Here is a 19838-nt window from a genome sequence, read left to right on the forward strand (position 1 = left end):
TAAAGTTTCTAATATGCTCATTTTTTCACTACCCCTTGGCTCTTACTTCTACAAATCACTTGTAATATGCCTTTACAATAAAACAAATCAAATAAAAAGAGTTCATTGTACATAGTTGGTAAATGTCAAGGACCAGTTTCCCTGCTACACAGAGGGCCAGATTAAGCCTTATAAGGACATAGACCCTGTTTGCTTTATTTATTGGTGAATACCCATTACTTGATAGCTAGCATCTATTACATGCCTACCATACACCAAATAAAATTCCTTAATCCTCATACATGAATTAAATTCCTTAATCCTCATAATAACCCCCTGAATATGTCCTATAATTCCATTTTACAGAAATTAGAGACTGAGGTACAACAAGGGTAAGTAACTTGCCCAAGTTTACGCAGTATGTGGAAAGGTAGGATTCCAAGCATGCGATCAGACGTCAGGGCTCAGTCTTACCCAACATAATGCCTCTCTAACATAGTGCCTGGGAGGGAGTACATGCCCAGCAAATATTTGTTGAATGAAAATGAGCATTCCATACTTGCCAGAGCAATCTGCAATAGCTCCGAGATGAGATGAGCAGTATTGAAGAATAAACAAACAGTCAAAATTGATTTCGTTGAAGCATTAATGGATGGGGTTGAGCTTTGGACAGTTCCAGTAAAATCAAAGTTCTGGAATAACATTTTCACTTAAGTCTGTACTATCACTGGACATTTCCTGGCTACTTATTTCACAGTCTGCTCCACTTAAATAGGGCTTCTGATAATTCATTTAATTTTGTTTTATCATTTATCCATTGAATGAATATTTATATAGTGCCTACTCTATGTCTAATAAGCATTGTGTTAAATGTTGAGGATACTGCAGTAAGAAAAGAATCTTTAGAGGCCCTGTTAGTCTAGAAGATTTCCTATTAAAAGATATAAATTTAGTAATATTGAATCCAATCTTTCATATTAAATATTAACTGAATAGCATGCATCTGTCTAAACACAGTAAAATGCACATCTTAATTGCCATGACCTATTTTTGATGAATGAGGAAGGTTTCCTATCTTCTGCAAACAAGGTTTTCCTATTCTAAAATCTGAGAGCAGCATTGATCACTACACAGCCATTAGTCACATGTGGCTATTAAATTCATATTCAAATTACTTCAAATTAAATAACATTAAAAATTCAGTCACTTAGTCACACTAGCCACATTTCAAGTACTTATAGCCATTTCTGCCTGGTGGTTAATGTATTGGACAGTGCAGATAAAGAAAATTTCCATCACTGAAAATGTTCTGTTGAATAGTGCTGATTTAGAGACTATTAATTGGCATAATCCATCCCCCAGTATCACAAATGGCTTTGAAATAGTCATCCTGTTTTTCAGAAGATAAAAAATGAAGCGTTGCTTGTAATTTTAAAGGCAAAGAAACGATCCCAAAATTCCACTATGAGGCTCTGTATAAAGAATTCTTGTAACATATAACATATGATTTAAAAAAACCAGAATTTCAAATTTGGGAACCGTGTTAGGAAAGCACTTAATTCACAGGCCACCTGCACACTGAAAGGAGTTGTTGGTTCAAGATCCAAAAGCTCACTAACCTCAGGAACTCCTTTATCACAGGTTATAATACACAACAATGTAAAGTTTATCAGGCTATTAACAAATTATATCATCTGCTAGTGTTACAATTTTATTCTGCTTAGATCTCTTCGAAAAATTGCTAGCGTTTTCACAGATGCATATACAGCATCATACAAATGAATGACACCTTTGAGAGAGATTCAGAGTTCCTTCCTCACAAAAACACCACCACAGTTGAATCCAAACAGAATGTACATGACAATGTGTTTCTAATGCTCCTGGTTTTTCTTCTTTAAATTGTGTAACAATTCGGTTGCATTTTCCACTCATGTTAACTGTGCTATCATAGGCCTGACCATACATTTTATTCACATCAGTTTTGATTTTCTAGGGCTCAGTTTTTATAACCTTGAATAAATAGGTCCCAGTTGTCTCTTCACCACTGATGAAACTCAAGACGCTCTCTTTAATTAAGACAGCCGTTGACATTCTTTGTGGTTGTCTCGTCCAAATTGACAGCTGTTCTTTCCCTGTGCTATCACTTTTCTTACCACGTATTATGGAATATGCCCAGAAAACATTAATTTCATTCAAAATGCCTACGAAATTTCAGTTTTTATTATTCTGATCATTGAACTTTGAATTTGTACACATATCCAAAATCAACTTCTGAGCTCCCCAGGGACTTTGTGTTTTTTAAACTCATTTTAACTTTCGCCTTGGCTTCTCGACATGCGAGATACTTCCTCTGTACATGGGTGAAATACGTATTCTTAAGAATAAACACGGATTCCAATAAAGAACCATAATAAATCTGAATATCAAGAGAAAATATTCAAAGCACCGCACGTATCAGGACTTGCTACCATTTTGCCCTAAACTTCAGTTTCTTCATCTGAAAATGGAGGCAACCACAGCGACCTCTCATATTGAAATAATCTAGAATATTAGTGTCAAGTGAGGAGCACCGTTGGCCTGAGGGGAGATTCAGGTTTGAATCATCATGGTCCGCCTAGACACCCACCTGTGGGTGTCCAGGCATTCTTCCCGTCAGATGTGGGAGTTCCCCATTTCTCCCGATGGCTCTGATTGCCTAGGAAACTTTGCTACTTCTCCTATCCCAACACTTATGTTGAGAGTTTCCTAAGATAATATCCTGTCTTCAAAAAGCTATACTTTATATTTTTAATATTTATTTATTTATTTTTGAGAGAGAGAGAGAGAGAGAGAGAGAGAGAGAGAGAGAGAAAGAGAAAGCACAGGCGGGGAAGGGGCAAAGAGAGAGAGAAGGAGACATAGAATCCAAAGTAGGCTCCAGGCTCTGAGCTGTCAGCACAGAGCGCGACACGGGGCTTGAACCCACAAACTGTGAGATCATGACTTGAGCTGAAGTCAGATGCTCAACTGACTGACCACCCAGGTGCCTCAGAAAGCTATACTTTAAATCTGGAGCTTGGGGGTCAAGCATAAGAATCATCTAGGGAAATCAACTCATCTTGATTTGCCTGGAATTTTCCCAATTTTGTCACTGATCATCCTAGGCACACTAAGAGAGCTGGTCACCCTAGAATCAGGCTTTCTCCTTTTCCTCTTCCCTCAACTCTTTAACTTGAAGGGATTGGAAGTACACAGGACTGGTCTCTGCTTCTCCCTAGCACTAGCAGTTACAATCAAAACCATTTCCAATTCAAGCCTTAATTTTGTTTTTACTGGGTACTCTCCTGGGGGCAAACGTCACTACCACTCAGAATAAATGAACGAGAAGATGGGACCAGATCTACACAGCTCTTCCATATATTGTTAATTAACGACTCAGATCATTGCTGCCTGATCTACATCTTTGGCTTATGATTGTTGACTCCAAATTTCTAGTGGTTTGTTGTGAAGAACGGCCATTGCCTAGTTGGGGACTGGGTGTGTGTGCACGCGTGCGTGCGTGTTTGCTCTAATTTTCCCACTGCTGTGCTCTCATCTACTTTCTTTTCATCTTTCCATGCAGATCTTTATTTTTGTCATGATGAACGTAATAATAACATGCTTACTGTAAAAAGAAAACAAGAAAAGAAAACACAGAGATTACAAGGAAGAGAACAAAAATTTAGAATCCCTCCAGACAAGACAACAAGATGTAAACATCTGCGGGCCCAGCATCTCATGCACAAATACACACGCATGGACACACACACCACACACAACACCAGCATATTAACATAACCGAGATTATATACATGGTGTCTTTGTCATGGACATATTTTCATTTTATCTTTTTTTCTTACCTCTTCCTTTCCCCTTCACCCCTCACCTAGCCTACTCCCCACCACACACAGAAGCACACAATGATCATTAATTGATGTATTTCCTTCAGCATTTTCTCCCTACTTATATAGACATCTTGATTTCAATTCAAATGGCTTACTTTTTTTAAGCTTATTTACTTATTTTGAGAGAGGGAGAGAGGGAGAGAGAGAGAGAGAGAGAGAGCGAGCAAGCAGTGAAGGGTCAGAAAGAGGGAGAGACAGAATCTCAAGCAGGTTCCGTGCTATCTGCCCAGAACCCAACACAGGGCTCAAACTCATGAACCGTGAGATCATGACCTGAGCCGAGATCAAGTGTCAGATTCTTAACTGACTGAGCCACCCAGGTGCCCCTCAAATGGCTTGATTCTTGCATCATTTAGAGCCATTTTCTTCTGTTTTCCAAGATATAAGAACCCTCTCTTGTTTACACGTCCGAGGTAGGCTTGCCTCTATGAATGTGCATGTACGCTTTCGGTAATTTCTATGGAGCACTGAATGAGGGACATGTGTCCCTCGGTGTTTACATTTAGACTTCCAGCCAAAATGCTCCTTTTATAATTGGTTTTATAAGATTCACATTCCAAATTATTTATAAAGAATATGAATGTAAAGCATTTGTCACTGGATAGAAAACATATTTTTCATAGTAATGATCAAGTATTTAAAACATGAGAGGTGATACAAACATGGAAGTGAAAAATAGGTCTGTGAAAACAAAAATCAATTTAAAAACAGCAGGCAGCTTCAGGTAGCATTCTAGGGATATTTTCAATTCTCAAAATACTATATACTAAATTATTGATGTTAATGTAAAGTTTGCCATTGCACTGTTACCCCAACTGGCTTTTTTATATTTTAAGAGAGAAATTGTAAAGCCTTGGATTTGAAATGAAATCGATCTGTTTCTCTTTCTCCTTCTCTTTCTCTCTCTCCACACACCCACCACCACCAACACATACAAAGTCATAAATATTTCCTTTATCTAGCACATATTTTCCCTTGTCCTAACTTATTTGGTATACCCAATGTAGAGAAAACTCCATACATTTTTCCCTGAGGACAAAGCATTCTTTTACCATTTGTATGGCTAATTTTTCGCTATTCGTACTGTGGTATACATCAAAAAAAAGAAGATTGCAAACATGAAAAATGTAACTATAAATAAAAACATGAAATAGAAAACAACAAAGAGGCCCCAAAATGGAAAATACATAATTGCTCATGAATAAATAAATAAATAGCCCTAAAGGTTGGTTGGCATCTGACAAGTTCAATTTATCAAAACATATCAATGTTTATATACAGTAACGATACATGTCTCAAGTATATTAGAATAAATATCTCTGTTACAAATTTTATGCACGAAGATATTTTTAAGGAACCTTGCGTTTCACGTGCATATTTGCAACATTATATCAATTCTCAAGTCTGACGTTTAAATTCTCAAGTTGTTCAAAATCCTAGAAACTACGGTCGGGCTCATCTTCCTAAATTACTTGTTTCATCAAGGCGATACCTTATTCAATAGCTCACAATGCCCACTAAACTAAGGTCAAATTCTCGTGCTTGACTTTCAAGGCCATCAATCTTAGTACCTTGTTGAATGTTTATTACACAATGTGCTTCTCAGATTTGACTCAAAATACAGCCTCTTATTTTGGCAACCCATTTTTTTTTCTTATCTCCCAAAGATAGAAGACTGCTTACGTTCTTGAGTCTTGACACACACACGCCGTCATGTAAACAACAACTTTCTTAGGTTTTGTTCCTGCAATCAGTTCCCCCAAATTTACGCAAATGACTGGTGAGCAGCTACACCAGTACATCTTGCCATGACCTTGAAGACCTCTCCCACCTTCCAATTTCTTCTTTGCAAAATAGGGGTAATTCTACTTACACATCAGAACTGTTTAAGGATCGATTGAAGCAATAGTTATAAAATATCTAGCAAATGTCCCATAAATATTAAGTGGTCAATAAATGTCCATTTAAATATAAACTCCAAAGAACTACTTTGAAGGGCCAACTTACACTTAGCTATGTTCCAGTATATTTTTAGTAATATTATAGCTATAATTTGGACATGGATAAAATTGATAGTAAAGGGGTGGTTGTTACACTTTGTTTTTACCCATAGAATTTCTTAGAATTTACAGATGAAACTTTAATGAATAATATAATTCCTATATCTAATGATACATTTATACAGCATCTTAGCACTTAACAATTATCTTTCCCATACATTCTCTTATTTGAACCTAGGTGGAATATAAGGATGTATTATTGTAAATATTTTATAGATGTAAACGCTGAGGCTTAATGAAAGTAAGTGACTAACCTAGATAGAAAAGATAGGATACAAACCACGTCCTAAATCAATTGCTTTAGAAATCGCTCTCTAAGGCATGTCTGACTGGTTCAATCAGTGGAACATACAGCTCTTGATTTCTGGGTTGTGAGTTCAAGCCCCAAGTTGGGTGTAGAGATTACTTTAAAAAAAAAAAAAAAAAAGAAAGAAACGAATCCCTCTCTAAGAATTACATTCAAAGGGTATATTGCAGAGGTTTCTGAGTTTAAGGTGTGGGGACCACTTTCTTACACCATTCACAAAAATAAACTCAAAATGGATAAAGGACCTGAATGGGAGACAGGAAACCATCAAAACCCTAGAGGAGAAAGCAGGAAAAAACCTCTCTGACCTCAGCCACAGCAATTTCTTACTTGACACATCTCTAAAGGCAAGGGAATTAAAAGCAAAAATGAACTACTGGGACCTCATGAAGATAAAAAGCTTCTGCACAGCAAAGGAAACAATCAACAAAACTAAAAGGCAACCGACGGAATGGGAAAAGATATTTGCAAATGACATATCGGACAAAGGGCTAGTATCCAAAATCTATAAAGAACTCACCAAACTTCACACCCGAAAAACAAATAATCCAGTGAAGAAATGGGCAGAAGACATGAATAGCCACTTCTCTAAAGAAGACATCCAGATGGCCAACAGGCACATGAAAAGATGCTCAACGACGTTCCTCATCAGGGAAATACAAATCAAAACCACACCGAGCTACCACCTCACGCCAGTCAGAGTGGCTAAAATGAACAAACCAGGAGACTCTAGATGCTGGCGAGGAGGTGGAGAAACGGGAACCCCCTTGCACTGGTGGTGGAAATGCAGACTGGGGCAGGCGCTCTGGAAAACAGTGTGGAGGTTCCTCAAAAAATTAAAAACAGATCTACCCTATGACCCAGCAATAGCACTGCTAGCAATTTACCCAAGGGATCCAGGAGTGCTGATGCAGAGGGGCACTTGTACCCCAATGTGTATAGCAGCACTTTCAACAATAGCCAAATGATGGGAAGAGCCTAAATGTCCATCAACTGATGAATGGATAAAGAAATTGTGGTTTATATACACAATGGAATACTACGTGGCAATGAGAAAGAATGAAATATGGCCTTTTGTAGCAACATGGATGGAACCGGAGAGTGTTATGCTAAGTGAAATAAGTCATAGAGAGAAAGACAGATACCCTATGTTTTCACTCTTAGGTGGATCCTGAGAAACTTAACAGAAGACTATGGGGGAGGGGAAAGAAAAAAAGAGTTAGAGAGGGAGAGAGCCAAACCACAAGAGACTCTTAAAAACTGAGAATAAACTGAGGGTTGATGGGGAGGTGGGTTGATGGGCATTGAGGAGGGCACCTGTTGGGATGAGCACTGGGTGTTGTATGGAAATCAACTTGACAATAAACTTCATATTTAAAAAAAAAGAGTATATCGCAGAGGTTTCTGTGTTTGGTGTTAGGTTGGTGGGGGGGGGGGTGGGAAATGATGTGATCTTTTTGTTGCAAATACTGCACGCTGGTTATGTAAATGAGCATTTATGCAGCTTAATTGGAGTTCAATTATTAGAGCAATTATTATGTCGTTTTGTGCAATGTCTAACATCTGATGGTTTTATTTTATCCTGAAAGATAGTTTGGAGATTTGACATCTCATCACCTGTTACCTTGGGATGATGTGCTGTGAATAGTGATAGAAAAAATACCTCTAAGTAAACCTGTGCTTTCCCCAGTCTATTATTTCATAAAATCATGGGCCACAGTTTGATTCTCATTCACTCTGCTCTGCTGCTCATTGAATGTGGATTAGGTCACAATATGTCATGACTGTCAGGAAGGGTCCGAGTCGTCAATAAAGAATAACAGTGCCTCATTTTTGTGTATTACCTCTTTGCCCACTTGTCTCTACTCTGTACATAATTTGCCTTCACACTTAAATCTATCACGCTTTGCTTCTCAAGAGGATTATCTGGAAAAATTCTACATGAAAAGGAAAAGAGTGAAAAAATACTCTTGTAAACAGAAATTGATAGAAATAAATCTGAAAGCATTTGTACAAATGTTGAGATGGCAACACGTTACTTATTGCAGCATAAATGAATGAGCAACATAAAATGTAGCCATTATGAAAATCCGGAAAATGTGTCATTTTCATTTTCCTTAATGTGTATAAGCTCAAAATGAAACTTATTTCACATCTTCCCTAATTAATGCTTATTAAAGCGTATGAACATTCTTTGTACCAGTAGAAATTTGCAACTTCTTACTAAATAAGAAAATTAAATGCTCTTTGTTCACATTCAGAGCCAAGATCTTTATCAAGACCCGTGAGGAAGAATGTCAGCTGGGAAAGCCCGTGGTTAAAATGTGGCCCAGCACTGGGGCAAGGGAAAGACGGGTATCACTCCGTTCCTCATCTCGGGATCTTTTACTGTTCTAAAATTGGCAGTTTGACCCTTCATTGTTTTAAAATGTTTTTCATCTCGCTTGCAGCCAGATCACAATCCCTTTTAAAGCAACTGAATTTGCCTAGCAATTAAAATCTAACCTCCTATGTTTCTAATCCTCCTTCCTGTGCTCATTCAGTGGTGAATTGACCTTGATTATTCATGGCTCTTTTGTCTCCATAGGGCTCCTCCGTGGGCTACACCCTGGTCTATATCCAAGCTCTGATTAACCTTATAATAGGCTCTGCTGAAAAAGTACCTTAACATTTTCATCTGACAAAAAAAAAGAATAATCAGAAACATATGATCATCTGTATAAGAGACCTATGCTCAAAATGGATCTTGAAAAAATAGAAGGTTTTCTGACTCATTTTCAAACTAAATGCTGTTTAGTTTGTTGCAGAACTAACTCTTCATTTCTTTTAGCCATTCATATTATCTAGGTGAGGTTCTAAAATAGTATGTACGATGCCTAAGATTCGGATTCAATCAAAGTTTATCGGGCATTTCCCGTGAGCCGGAAAATGCTCAAGATGGTTTTTCTATACATTATCTCTTTAAAACACCCATAAGCCTACAGGATGGACAAAGCTGGTTTTAGAATACAAAAGATAAAGAAAAAGATAAAGAAACAGAGATTCAGAGATTAGTTAAGTTGCTCAAGGACATATAGCTAGTAAGTAACAGAACCATGATGAAAGTTCTCTTTCCAGATTCCCAGGCTATTGCTACTTTACCACAACAGCCTATATAGGCATGTGTTGAGAAGTAAATAACAATGAAATGGGTCCTTTCTGCATATGTAATTGCTCTGATTTGTAATTTGGCAAAGTTACAAGGTTAACCATACTCAGCCTCAAAAATCTGGAAGGATTTCTTCTTTTAACAGGAACAAATTTCTGTAGCCTATAGGAAAGCAAAGACTAAAATAGCATAATGGGAATATAATAATATAGTAGATTTGGGCCGTAGGTTGGAAGTAATGAGAATTGTTATCTCTACAGGGGAAGTACAGAGCTCTCTCTTAAGCATAATAGATCTACCTGAAAATCACTCTCAGGCACTATACTTTTATCCTCGTCTGCTCAGCTTTAGATCCATAAGAAAATATAGTTGAAATCATGCCAGAATCAAATGAAGTTAGAGGCATAACTGGAATAAAAAAGAGGCACTAGATAGAGAACTCCTCACTCCCATACGTTTGTTTCTGATCCTGTGGAGGTGATATTTATTGAGATTCTCCTATACGCTAGACATAGTGCTAGATATTTAAAATTGGTGTGTAAATCTAATTTTCATCATTTTGAAAGAAAGCTATTTACATCGCCACCATCATCGTCATCATCATCCATGTGATTATTAATTTTGCATGTCAATTTAGCTAGGTAATATTACCCAGTTATTCAAATACCAATCTAGCTGTTGCTATGAAAGTAGTTTTTAGATGTGGTTATTGTATACAATCATTTGACTTTAAGGAAAGGAGAGCACCTTGATAATGTGGATGGGCCTCATCCAATCAGTTGAAAGGCCTTAAAAGCAGAAACTGAGGTCTTCTGAGGGAGAAATCTCGTATTAAGACTGTGCCATCAGTTCCTGCCCAAGACTGGCTGGCCTGCCGTATGGATTTTAGACTTGTCAACCTCACAATTGCATAAGCCAATTCCTTGAAATAAATGTCTTAGGATGTGTGTGTGTGTGTGTGTGTGTGTGTGTGTGTGTCTACGTTACTGCTTTTGTTTCTCTGGAGAACCTGACTGATGCAATCTCCATCTTAAAAATGGGAAATGGAACCTCTGGAAGCAAATTAGCTCCCCCTCTAGGGGTGGCTTTAAGGACAGGAGATGGGGAATGAGATCACACCTCTGTTCCCTGCTAGCTAACTTTCATTGAGGAAATCGCTGCATCTTGATGATTTTCAATTTATTCACCTGTGATTTGGGGGTTATCACACCACCTACCTCAAGAGACTCTTGTAAAGATAAGACAGATATAAAAGGGCCTGTTTGCCAAAGCAGCATGCAAGCCGGAATCATACTTATCAATAGTTAAGCATATCTTCCCTCTTGTTGCGTTCGCAGCACTGGACTGTAAGTTGCAGGTAATGCAAAGAATTTATGGTAGTTATCTTCTGCCCCTGGAAAGCATTCTTGTTCCATGAACAAGGGATAAATGTGTGAAACGCTGAGAATTATAAGCCGGATGTATATTTGAGAATGATATAGAAGAGAGGAAAAGATAACATAGGAAAACAGTGACAATTGTTGGAGCTGACATACTTAAGGACATGACAAGGGGTGGGATCCCTCAAACGAGTGGAGAGGCTGTCCTCGGGAACATAGTCAGCTTAGGCATAGAAATCACACGTGGTGGGTACAAAGTAATAGGATGTGGACGAATAGATGTGGTGGAGGAAATACACAAGGGAAAACCAACACAAGTAAGTTGGAACTTGAGTCATGTAAGCTCTCTGTGGCGCTTAACGTCACGTGTCAACTTGGCTAGGCTCCGGGATGCCCAGACGGCTGGTACAGCGCACTGTCCGCGTGTGTCTGTGAGGGCGTTTCTCCGAGAGATCAGCATTGGAGTAAGTAGACTGAGGAAAGATTACTCTCCTGTAGTCTTCAACTCTCATGGGCATCACTCAATCCACTGAAGGCCCGAACAGAACAGAAAGGTGGAAGAAAGGAGAATTCACTCTCTTTGCCTGGGCCACGGTAGCCATTTTGTCCAGCCCTCAGAGATCAGTGCTCCCGGTTTTGGGGCTTTTGACTCATACCTGGACTTAGATCAGTCCTCTGATTCTCAGGCCTTCAGACTCAGACTGACAGCACCCTGTGGTACTCCTCGGCTTTCTACATATATGCACGTATATATTGTATTGCTCCACAGAACTCTAATATACTCTCTCTGTCAAATTTTCCTCCTCTATAAAATGGAGAGAAGAGTGGTATGTGCCTACCAAAATTTGTGTTATGACTAAATAAATAAACTAGTACACGTAAAATATTTAGTAGGCTGCCTGGCACATAGTAAGCACTCTGTAAATGTTAGGTATTAATTTTTCATAGCATAGTTTCTGGAATCAGATAGCCTGGGATCAAATACCATTAGGTGCATTACCTGACCTCTCTTGGCCTTATTTGATTCATCTGTAAGATAGAAATAATAACTCTTGCCTCACGGGAACAGTGAGATAACGCATACGTAGGGCATGGCCCCGTACCTGGGTCGGCATTACTGAAGAGCTCCCTTTATGACTAGAACAACAAAACGCATGCTCTCGCAATAATGGTCTGGAGAGAGGAAAGGGGAGACATGGAGTAGGAAGCACAAAAGTTGGCTCCCTCTAATTTACTCTCTGAGGTTGGGCAAATCGATGAACTTTTGCAAGATGAGGTCACTATCACCCCGATTACCTGACCTTGATTGTAATTTTTAGAATCCCTCCAGATAATATCGTGAAACACAAAACCCAAGCAAACGCCGTATGATAAGACGCGTGTCATCTGAATTATAACAACGCCTATGTGTGGACAGGGCTAAAGTTAAAACTCATGTACACTGTCCCAGGATAATGAAACAATGTAAACGGAATCGGTTTGCAAGAGGATGGGGGAAAGTGAACTATGTTAAATTCTGGGTGAGGAAGGAACTCCGTCGCTCACTGTCATGAGTGATAAACATCATGTAACCCCCCTCCCAAATGTTGCAAGCTATCGACGCTGACAATTTCAATGAGGTCTAGACATTCAGCTGGGTAGATATTCTGTGCCGGGTCCTGTTTTAGGTTCTAGAAAACAGACTACCAGGTAAAGGAGATTGGAAAAAAAAAAAAAATCAAATTCCAGTTCGATTAATAATAATTGTGACACTAAAGGCATGAACAAAGCCAGGGGATAGAGAACACAAGCAGTAGCCTCAAGTATATTCATTTTTCTACAATTCTATTTCTGAGAACAATATTGTTTCTCAAGCGAACTCTTTTGATCCTAGAATTTGAGCTGCTCTTGGAACTGTTACTTTTTGTTCTTTGTCTCTCTGGTGCTTGGCACAGAATAGATTCTCGGGGTCTATTTCAAGAAAGGAGGAAGGGACGGAGGGAAGGAGGGCAAAAGGGAGGAAAAGTTGATTGTAGATAAAAGGTGTGGGACCGTTCAGAGATAAATCAAAGAGCCTGCATATTTTACCCAGCTTCTTCTCAATAAGAGGCCACAAATGGGCTATTTTCAGAGCTGCTTTGTGAATTTGGGGCTGCAGTTTTGCAAAATGGCTTGGTTTGGCTGAACAACTGTGGCTTCCGTACATATGCAAATAGCAACAAATATGAACAGGAACTTTTTATTGTAATAACAATTCAAAGTGACACACCAGCATCTGGATGAAAAATTCTCCAGCTGCACAGCTCACTCTTTATTATAAGCAAAATAATCACTTCAGCCATAGAACCGGGCCCGAGGAGTGGCTCGAGATTATGCGGTGGACGAGCTAATGACCATCCTCCCGAATCTAGGAGCAGGGATGAGAAAATTCTTATGTGCAGGCAGCATAGTGGAAAAAGCGTGCTCTTGACATCACGTGGACCTGGTATTGAGCCCTGGATTTGCCACGTAGGATCTGGGTCACCTTGTGCAAATGATGTAGTCAGTTTCTTCATCTCCAAGGCTGAGGAGAATAAGGATATTTATCTCCAAGGATTGTTGAGTACCGAACAAAATAATTTAAGAAGTGAGATTAGCCACGGGCCTAATCCAAATGCAGCCAGGGCAGTGTAAGGGGTCGCCGCTCTTCCTAGTGGGGCTTAAAAAGGAAGATACTCAAACAGGGTGAACTGTAAGTCATATGAAGGAAAAACGGTGTTTGGCTCACTACAACATCACAACACGGCAGAGCAAATTGGTAAGGCCAAGTCGAACGCCTGGAAGTTAAAACTGGCTGTCTTAGCTACAGGCCACCGTGCTTGCGATAACTCTTTCTGATACGGTCTATCATCGAATTCTCTTTGAAAGGTACCACTGCACCATGGCCGAGGTCCATGCCTTCGGAATTGCCTGGTAGCATCTGAACTAGCCGAGAACTCGATCCTGGCTCTGGCATTTACTGGTAGAGTGCCTTTGAGCAGTAAACTTAATCTCCCTATTCCCTCAATGTTTTCGTCTCATCAGCTTAAAGATGCGAACTTGCTCTCTTCGCAGTCCAACGTAGTCAAATGCCTGCAATCTCACGTGATTCCGCTTAATACAAAGTGGGGATAATAACAGTGTTTTCCTCGTAACGTTGTGACGGTTACAGGAGTTGATATATATATATATATGAAGTTTTGAGAAACACACCTGGCACGTAGAAAAAATATATTATGCGTGTTATATTTTTGCTATCGTTCTCGTTATTGTTTTGACAAAAACGGAGCAACACCCGAGTAGTGGGCTGGGGCCCTTCCAAGTGCGCGGAGATACCGATCCCCTCAGCCTGGATCCCCACCTGAGCCATTTCTGGCCACAACTGGTCCCCTCGGTTTACCCCAGCCTTAACATGCCTTCTAACTACCATTTTCTCTATGTGGCACGAGGTGAAAAGGTTGGAAACCTCCACCTTGGAGCATAAGCCTCGGAGTCTGAAAGGGCTGGTTGTGAACGGGTTGTCTGCCCAGGGACCTGTGGGACCTGATGCCAAATGAAAATGAGGGGAGTCCAGGAAAAAAGCGTTATCAAAGGTGCTAAGATGTAAAGCTTTTTCCCTTTTGTCCGTAATCTGTTCTCGATTTGTCAAGGTATTTTTTTGTGTGTTGTCTAAAACCGTTCTAAGTAAAGAAAACTTAAAAATTGTAATTCTTAGTATGAAGTTTACCGTTTGTGTTGTACAATGCCCATTTTAAATAAAAATACGAAAGCATTTAACTTGTATGTGGAGTCATCAGAAACACGCAATTCATACTGCAGAGCGTTGTATTTGCATATGTATCGTTCCTGCCAGAACACTGGGAACGGGTCACAAAGTTAACTTGATATATTACATTCTTAATACACACGCATCATACCAACACTCTGGCATAGTGGTGGGTGAACAGTGACTGAAAGAAAAAGGGCCTATGGGTCGCCTTAACTTTCCTTCCATGTCATCACTTTTGGTATAAATCGTGGCTAATACCAGGAACTAAGGGTAAGAGAAGGATAGGATAGGGTTAATTAGTTGTTCTGTATTTCTTAGAGCACCATTGCTTTCTTCCCGCACTGAGAACAAGTAAAGGAGAGCGCGGCCTCTCAGGGATGCCCGTCCGTGGCTTACTCATGGACGTAACATGCTTATCTTGTACTCACTTGGACTTTTATTCAACCGCCCTGCATCGTGGGTCCACCAGAATTCTGAACTCAAGGGGCATCACAGATGCCATATGTAAGCAGGGGGACAAGGAATAGCCATCGATAAACGTATTGGGAAATACTGTGTGTATTTCCTCTGGTCACATACACGTTCCATCACCCCTTCAGACTCCATTTACAAAACACAAGTTCACGATAAAATTATTACGAATTTCAAGATGGCGACAGCAGGGTATTAAACCAAACATGGGTCCTGAGAACTAGGTCAGCTGCTATGGAAGATGCATGGTGGACACTAGAAATGCTAAATGCAAAGACGAAAACAAGGAACAACAGCAGATCCACATAGTGCATATCTCCTCTGCTCACGTTCACGCTCCATTGCCCAGTTAAGATTTATTTACAAAATACGAGTTCAGAGAGCCGAGAATTTCAGGATGTTGGCCGTTAGGCATTAAATCAAGTGTCAGACACTTCTGAGGGCCGGGCTTTTTGTGAATGCACTGCCACGTGACCAGGAAGCCAGCTCCGGCCCGGCCCTGAGACAGCCATAAAATCTTGGGAAGGCAACTTTGCTAGGCTGTGCCTTAGCTCTCTAATTCTCAATACAGGGGTAATTTCTACCTCATGATCTTCTTGTGAAGATTAAAAAAGATAGTATACTTGACACAGTGTCTGCTACATAATAACAATGCTGACATAATAACGACATTTACGGAACGTTTACTATGTTTTCTTTATTGTGAACATCACTAAAAAGCTTTTATGAGGCGGTCAAACCCAAACGACGTTGAGAACAACGTTAACAACTTCAAAGGAAACATCAAGTTCGATGTTGGCCTTCTCTTAGCCTTCTTACCCCCTCTTCAGTGCCAAATGATAAAAGTTAGGTCAAAATCAGGCAAAGTAGAGGACAAGTTTTTGAGTAGGTAGAGCATGGGAAATTTGCAGGGCAGTGAAACTACTCTGCTTAACACGGTAATGGTAGATACATGACATTTACCAAAACCTATAGTACTGTAGAACAGAAAGACTGAACCCTAAATAAACTGTGCTTTTTAGTTAACCATAATGTATCAACATTGGTTCATTAAGTTTGACAAATGTACCGTACTAACGCGAGATGTTAACATTAGGGGAAACTGTGGACGGAGGGGGTATATGGGAACTCTCTGTACTTTCTGCCCAATTTTTCTATAAACCTAAAAACTGCTCAAAAAATACAATCTATTAATAAAAACCCAGAAATACTGTAAATCAATTCTGACTGTAAATCGTTCCTGGGGAGACAGCAAGATGCCCACCCCAATGCTGAAAATAAGCTTGCCCTCCGAGAATGATGTAAAGGCCAGAACAGGTCTTGACTGACGTCATTAACAATCTGCTCCGAAGGTTGGGCTAGACCTAGTCCTTAAGTGGTATTTTGAGCAATGATCTCTACAAGTGTTTTTGAAAATAAAGGATTAGAATCTAGGATTATGCTCCCTTTTTTTGTTCGTTTAGTTTTGTTTTTATTCCGTGCTCTAATTAATGCAGCATGAATAGAATTATTCTCTAAGATGACAAACCCTGAGGGGGCATAGATTATGTCTACTCTTGGCTTTTATGGTTTTACATAAAACACGGTGGTAATGATAGCCTTGTCATATAGCTTCCCAGAGTTGAGGCAGCACTTTCATGCATATTATCTGCTCAGTCCCTCGTTCTACACTCAGACTAAAGCACCAAGTCAGGTTGGGTTTTTTGCTGTTTTGTTTTTTTGCATTTTTTTTTTTTATAAAAACACCATGTATTAAGTAAGACAGTCTCCCAGAAACTGCTGGTTACCTAGCCAACATCCATTTTCCACTTCTTTCTTAGTAACAGAATCCCAATTTTGTTCAGGGCACCAAATTTTGTGTTTGTGGGGTCTTCCTCTTATACCCACAGCGACCACGTGACCAATTGTTTTCTGACGAGACACAGGCAAAAGTTGTTGCGGAGACATTTAGGAAGAATCCTTAAAAGGGGAACTGTTGGCCAAGACCAACGCTTTTGCCTTCATTCTGCACTCTGTTTGCAACACAGATGTGATGACTGATGCTCCAGTAGCCACATAATATCATTTTGAAACACAGAAAAAAATCTTTGACTTTATTCTTGGGGACGCAGTGAGGTTACACTTAATGGTAATCAGTTTATCTTTCTCATTCTCTTATGAAAAATGTATTCTTTAGTGTGAGATTATTTTCTAATTCTTTAACTAGAGAAGAAATAATAAATGCAATTCTGATTAGAATGCCTCAATAAATATTTCAAGTGGCATTCATTATTTTGCAAATATTTTGGCTGTAACAGATTCCTGGAGACAAATGCACTTGCTCTCCAAGAGTCTGCATTCACCACCGTTGCTTACGCTCTTTGGTTCAGATTATTCCACGTGGTGGTAATCTCTAATCTACTCCTTCAAAGGGTTATCCAGATCACACACATCCACACACACCTAGTGGGGACAAGAATTCATACTCTACTCTCAGAAGTCTATGGCTAATCAACCCTGCTCAAAAGCTCTCACAATAGTACTACTGTCCGTGATGGCAGATGGTCATTTTATTGTATTGTATTGTAATTTTTAGAGAGAGAAAATGAGTGGGGAGAGGGGCAGAAGTTGAGAGAGAGAGAGAGAGAGAAAGAGAGAATATTAAGCAGGCGCCATGCTCAGCAAGGAGCCCGACTCAGGGCTTGATCCCATGACCCTGGGATCCTAACCTCGGCCAAAATCAAGAAGTCAGACACTCAGATGACTGAGACACCCAGGTGCCCTGCAAATGGTCTTCTTAATTTGCCAAGTGATGGTGTCTCAACATCCAGGAGTTTGAACAGTCTCTTTGGGGAAATAGTCAATTCAAAATTCAACCCCCCGAAGGGCTCCTCTCTTTCTCCTCCCGCCTAAATGGTATCTAGGTAAAAGGGAAGGAAGTTGTGTGCTCCGTCACTGAGGCATGTGGAAACACATAGCTCCCCTGAACACCCAAAGCAGGCCATGGTGACACAGGACTGCTGACTCATATTCATCTATACAGCCACCTGTCTCTACTAATGCTATGTTGCGATCCCTCATACACCATATTGGACGTGGTATAGAACAGAATCTGGATTTTGCAAGGACTTCAGCCACCTCCATCAAGCTGCTAACTTTGGTATTATCAAGGGTCTATCATTCCTATCCCAGTATTTCGACAGTGATGCCCAATCTACCTCACTTTGAGCTTCCATATTGAGAAGGGGACACGAGAATACACGCTTTCCACATCTTTCCACTACCTGATCCTTTGTTCCGTTTCCTTGATTCTACCAAAACCAGCAGGAAAGGGATTTCTTGACTTTTCACTCTGCTTGGCTTATAATGTCAAGCTTCACGTTCAGATCAGCCAGCTTTGGCACCTGTTCCGGGAGTCAGAGATAGTGGGAAATCAAAATCAGAAATTACTGGGACGTCTGGGTGGCTCAACTGGTTAAACATCCGACTTTGGCTCAGGTCATGATCTCACAGTCTGTGAGTTTGAGCCCCACATAGGGCTGGCTCTCTGTTGTCAGCGCAGAATCCGCTTCGGATCCTCTGTCTGCCTCTCTCTGCTCCTCCCCACCCTCTCAAAAATAAACAGACGTTAAAAAAAAAGAGAGAGAGAGAGAGAAATTACTGAAGATGCAAATATAGCTTCATATACCGATATATTATCTTAAGGTAATGTATTTAAAAACCTACCGAGATCTCATATATACATACAATCTCATGAAACCTATCGAAGTTTCAAAACCTTCAGATAGTTACAATCATAGGCATGGTATTTTGTCAAGCTGTTTAAATAGAGGGGCATAGGGCAGAAAGAACCAAGTTCGACACGTGATAGGTGACCAGAGTGCACGAAGGTATATCGAAGAGAGACAAAGGAAGAGAATTGGAGTTCGAGCCAGCTACGGAAGCAGAAAAGAGTTGGAATAAAAATAAGAAAAGCAAGTAATGCATGTAGTTTTCAGAATATATAAAATACCACATTTCGGTTCAAATGCCCTGATATGAGCGGTGCTGAATGAAAATGTTTAAAGATATGGTCTGTACTTCCTGAACTGTGTAATTAAAAATGTTTAAGGACATGTGCTTCTAATGGGGAAAAGATGTTATACCATGGTTCAAATGCATGGAGTGCGTTTCAGAAATCAGAATGGATTTAATCTGACAGTACCTAATTACTCATTTAATTCGCTGATATGGCATTCACTTTGAGAGAGAAATTCACATTATTACTTCAATTTTACAGAATTGCTAATATACGGGTATAACATGAATGGTATACTGGTTGGATGGCCTGCTTCCAAAATTAAGTGTAACTTTTCAAACAAATGATATCCCAGACCACAAAATATTTCTGCACTTATTTAATATTAGCATTGGGCAGTCTTTCTCAAAAACAGATGTTCCTAGTTCTTAATAGCACATTAATAGATCTTTCTCATTTTCTCCTAAAAGTGCATTCTTATTATGTACAATTTCAGACACTATCTAGTTATACCATTACAGTTGTAAATGACACAGCGGCCAGGTTCACCAGGCGCTTGTACCACGGAATAAGTCTGAACTACCTACAGTAACACCTCACTTAACGGGGGGTCGGCTCTACAGCAATCTCCACTGCTGAGAAAACGGACAAACGAGCAAAGCCCCTTCGAAAGTCAAGATGTCAAGATGTGGTGAGGGGAGCAGTTTGGTAAGGACAGCTTGTGCACGTCTCTATTTCCTAAGAATCAAATCGTTTTAGGGGCGCCTGGGTGGCTCAGCCGGTTTAAGCATCAGACTCTGGCTCCTGT

This window comes from Panthera onca, chromosome X (genome assembly GCF_046562875.1).
Source record: "Panthera onca isolate mPanOnc1 chromosome X, mPanOnc1 haplotype 2, whole genome shotgun sequence".
NCBI classification, from domain to species: Eukaryota; Metazoa; Chordata; class Mammalia; order Carnivora; family Felidae; genus Panthera; species Panthera onca.